The sequence below is a fragment of the Stylophora pistillata genome, chromosome 1, assembly GCF_964205215.1.
Source record: "Stylophora pistillata chromosome 1, jaStyPist1.2, whole genome shotgun sequence".
Taxonomy (NCBI): Eukaryota; Metazoa; Cnidaria; class Anthozoa; order Scleractinia; family Pocilloporidae; genus Stylophora; species Stylophora pistillata.
The window spans coordinates 38,101,613-38,106,612 of NC_142519.1; the positions used below are offsets into that span (position 1 = coordinate 38,101,613).

Genomic DNA, 5,000 nt, shown 5'->3' on the forward strand with positions numbered 1-5,000 from the left:
TTCCAAAATGGGAAATTCCAATCCTGCATGACCATTAGCAAAAACCTATAAATGACTGACAACAAAAATTTCTTCCTACTATCCTCAAAGAACCAGAAATGAAGAAAAAGAAGACCCGAAAGAGAAGAAGAAAAATAATGAATCTCAGCAAGAAGGAAACAAAAAACCTACTTAAAGTGTAGATGAAGTTATTAATAAGTGCAAAAATTATCATGTAATGTCTTGTATATTGAAATAGCCTTAACTTTTCTTTTAATACTTGTCAAAAAGTTATCTTTGCAAATTTGGTGAGAATAAATGATATAAAGTTTTCCAATATGTATTAGTCGACTGTAATCGGGCCAGATATTTGGTATTATTTGACAACATTTTCCAGAGGCAAAGAGATCAACGAGCTATAATTATATGCAATTGATAACAAAAATTTTTGTTTTAGTTATCATGGTCATTATGCACTTACCAGCGGCCGTCCCGGGGGGGGGGGGAAGAGGGTGACCCCGGGGAACCCCTGGGCATTTGCAAAGGCATTTCCTAAACCCCCTAACCAACAATAACATTGTTCAACATAAAGCTACCGGTGCCCTTCCCCTGGGGACAAAGAAGTATGCTCTACTAACTCAAACAATGTAATGCTCCAAAAGAATGTTATTTGCCACAGACAAAAACTTACTTCAGCTTGTGTTTACTATACAGGGCTATACAGGGCTCAAAGTTAAAAACATCCTATGTGGCTTTTGGCGGCGACTAACTGGAAAAAGTAGTAGAAGTAGTAGTAGTTTTTTTACATCTGAAGATATCAATGGTAATAACCAGTCACCATGGTAAGGACCTCTTATTCTCAAGATGGCGGCAATGGTAAAAATCCAGTGGGTGTTTTCCCATGTGTCTCGTCTCGGAAGTGCAAATGCACTTCAATGCCCCCGTCCTACAACAAAAATTGGCGACAAAAGTCTATTCCCCCGTATGACCCCAGGGTCAACCCCCAGGATGGCAGCTGCTAAGTGCGTAATTATTAACCTCGTTATCTGTTTGTTAAAAATTCACAAGCAATCATTTTATAAATCAAAGATCTCTTTCTAATAATATCCTTACTGAAGCAATATCATCTCTGTAATAATCTAGAAAATTTTCCTAAACATAAACATGTCAGAACCTATTTTCATAGCGAATTAGATTTGTCATTTTGATTTGCGTTTATTTTGATGAGATCCCTGAGATAAAAGATAGTTTATGACGAAAAAATTCATTTTAAGAAAGAAATGATCATGTACTTTTAGATCATATATCCTATGAATACACTCCTCATAAATTACTGGGGCTTTCCGAAGGATACGTCCGAGATAAATTCGGCTTTTTTTTTCGCTGAGAATAAGTCTGGTTGGCTTGCTGAGAATAATTCTGGTTGGCTCACTGAGAATAAGTCTAGTTAGCTCGCTGAGAACGAGTCTGGTTGACTTGCTGAGATGTTTGGTATTGCTATAATAAAAATTATTTCATCCAACATTTCTGAAATAGGGTTAGTTGTAGTGGGAGTATGTCTCTCTGTCATTAGAAAGACATACTCCCACTTGTTTTTTCCTCTTTCTTTCCCCAGTACAACTGTCTAATGGCAAGTGATGGATGTTTACATTGTAACAATGAAGCTGTGAATGAAAAGGGGTGGTAGGTGTGAATTATGTAAATCTTATTGTGGAATCTTAAAGTAACATGCCCAACCTTTCCTCCAAAAAAAATAAAAATAACCAGAATACTAAATGCCAAGTTGTCAACCCTTTCTCTTACAACTTAGTTCATTTCTGGTACTTAATTTAGTTCATAACTTCCTTTCCCTTTTTTTTATAATTCTCTTCCTTGCCATGGTCATAATCACTGCAATTTCTGGGTTTACCTTATTTATCATTTTTGGCCTAGAGTACCTTCTTGTCTCTTGGAAGTCAAATCATCCATCTAGAAGGCCGTTTTTAGTTGAAGAGTGTTTCATATTCCTATTACCTATGCCTGTCATCTTAAATTGACTTTCACTCAAAATTCACACCTAACTCTTTGTATTTGTTTCTCTTCCACAGTTGATGACTGGGATGGGAATTCACAGAAACGCAAACCAATGATATTTATCATGTGTTAAATAAATCTTGAATATTAATAAAAATCATCAAAATATACTGGCTGACTTATGCAAAATAGTTATGGTAGCATGGGAAAAAATAGGGAGATAAAGAGAACCATCTTAATTAAATTAAATAAGTTTAGATCCTAAAAGTGATTAAGTGAAGGAAAAATGTCTGATTCAATGAATAGCAAATCAGTTCTTGAAAATCTTGTAAGAAATAGTATTGAATGCACAGGGTTTTCAATGAGGTTTTCAGTTTTTTGTATGACATGTATTTTTAACCCACAAAAAGGTCAAAATAGGTATATTGCCTCTTGGTTTCTAATGAAAGTCCAATTCCATCTAATTGAATATACTAAAACTGTAATTAGTACTACTTCTCTTGTTGTGGCCATCAACGATATTGAATATTCAGATATTTTTCTATTAAAAACAATATGAACTATTGAAAAGTAATATTGCTTCAATCAACTGATTTGTGAAAACTCCCCTTGGGTGAACATTTTGCAACAAACTTTGACTCGATATCAATAATAGGTAAAAAATTCCCTTCTCCTTGCAGTCAAAGGCAAGTACATTACTTACTCATAGTTCATAAAAGCCTTGAAAGTATTCGAAGATGCTTGAATTCAAAAATAACAAATTCAAGGTCTTAAAGTACTTGAATTTGAGGACTAGAGCTTGATTTTTGCAAAGCTTTTTCTTTAGCAATTTTCAAGTAAAAAATTGCAGTACTTTAATAGAAAAGCTGAGAAATAATGTTAAATAATTTTAAAATTTCTTATGCAAACCTTTTCAAACAAGGTCCTTCAATTTATCTAAAACTTGGCAAAGTCATTGAAAAGCCCTTCAATTTCAACCTTTGGCATCTGTAGGAACCTACTCCTATTATTTTGATTATTGTCTAGTACCATAACAACATTCATTACACTCTAGCAGGCAAAAATAAAAACAAGTAGACTTATTCATGATTGGAAATGACAAAATTGCGTAACGACAGCACAAATGGCAATAGGGCAGTCTCCTAAAGATAACTCCAGATGTGCGATAGAGAAAGCCCAAGTTCAAGCAGCTATGCGTCTGCTTGAAGGGAAAAAAAAGTCTAAAACAGCAAAACATGATGAAATATTCCTTGCATAATGAATATGAAGTTTCAGCATTTAATTTTTATTTATCAAAATGTACATCTTTCATGATTTTAATTTCTGGTTTCCCTCTTGTTGTGGAAAAATGAAGTAACCTTAGTAATGGGATAGGATCCGATTCAAGCTTTGAACTTAATTCGACACAAATATTCAATGCTACTTTATCTGCTGAAATTTATGCCAGAAGCTCTATAAAAATATCGGTTTAGGCCTTCCCTGCACTTTATAATCCCAAGAAAAAGAAAATAGAGATTACCTTAACATATTGCAGCAAAATCCCAGCTTATCTTGAACCTAAAACTTTACCCTGGAAAAAAAAAACTATACTTCTGCGCATGCGCCAAGAGCAAAGTTTGGCACACGAGCTTTCTTTCGCAAAACGACTCTCGTTTTGTCAAACGAGTCTCGTTTCTAAAAACGAGTCTCGTTTCTACAAACGAGTCTCGTTTCTAAAAACGAGTCTCGTTTCTACAAACGAGTCTCGTTTCTATAAACGAGTCTCGATTCTAACGAGTCTCGTTTCTATTCACAAACAAACGAGTCTCGCTTTAAATCGTTTATCGAGTGACTTATAAATCGTGACGATTTAAAATCGACTGGTTGCCCAGAAACTGGGATCACTCACAGTTTCTGGGCAACGAGTCGATTTTAAATCGTCACGATTTATAAGTCACTCGATAAACGATTTAAAGCGAGACTCGTTTGTTTGTGAATAGAAACGAGACTCGTTTCTAGAAACGAGTCTCGTTTTTGGAAACGAGACTCGTTTTTGGAAACGAGACTCGTTTTTGGAAACGAGACTCGTTTCTGGAAACGAGACTCGTTTTTGGAAACGAGACTCGTTTGACAAAACGAGAGTCGTTTTGCGAAAGAAGGCTCGTGTGCCAGACTTTGCTCTTGGCGCATGCGCAGAAGTATAGTTTGTTTTCCAAGGTAAAGTTTTAGGTTCAAGATAAGCTGGGATTTTGCTGCAATATGTTAAGGTAATCTCCATTTTCTTTTTCTTGGGATTATAAAGTGCAGCGAAGGCCTAAACCGATATTTTTATAGAGCTTCTGGCATAAATTTCAGCAGAAATTAAAACCACGAAAGATGTACATTTATGAACTATGAGTAGGTAATGTACTTGCCTTTAACTGCAAGGAGAAGGGAATTTTTTACCTTTTATCGATATCGAGTCAAAGTTTGTTGCAAAATGTTCACCCAAGGGGAGTTTTCACAAATTAGTTGATTGAAGTAATATTACTTTTCAATAGTTCATATTGTTTTTAATAGAAAAATATCTCAATATTGAATATCGTCGATGGCTACAACAAGAGAAGTAGTACTAATTACAGTTTTAGTATATTCAATCAAAGGGATTTGACTTTCATCTGATACCAAGAGGCAATACACCTATTTTGACCTTTTTGTGGGTTAAAAATACATGTCATACAAAAAACTGAAAACCTCATTGAAAACCCTGTGCATTCATTATTATTTCTTACAAGATTTTCAAGAACTGATTTGCTATTAACTGAGTCAGACATTGTTCCTTCACTGTAATCACTTTTAGGATCTAAACTTATTTAATTTAATTCAGATGGTTCTCTTCATCTCCCTATTTGTTCCCATGCTACTATAACTATTTTGCATAAGTCAGCCAGTATATTTTGATGATTTTTATTAATATTCAAGATTTATTTATCTAGCACATGATAAATATCATTGGTTTGCATTTCTGTGAATTCCCATCCCAGTCATCA

The 5,000-nt window shown here is 34.6% G+C and overlaps 1 protein-coding gene across 20 annotated transcripts in view; it reads left to right on the top strand.

Annotated features, from left to right (window-relative positions):
* The window catches only part of LOC148742375 (uncharacterized), a 62,947-nt gene that overhangs the window by 12,019 nt on the left and 45,928 nt on the right, over positions 1-5,000 (top strand). For 5 of the 20 annotated variants that reach the window (XR_015999493.1, XR_015999494.1, XR_015999484.1 and 2 more), the window contains 2 exons: positions 1,595-1,662; positions 2,067-2,566. The gene's annotated coding sequence lies outside the window, so the exon portion shown is untranslated. The other 15 variants (XM_088755678.1, XM_088755681.1, XM_088755660.1 and 12 more) reach the window with 6 other exon arrangements.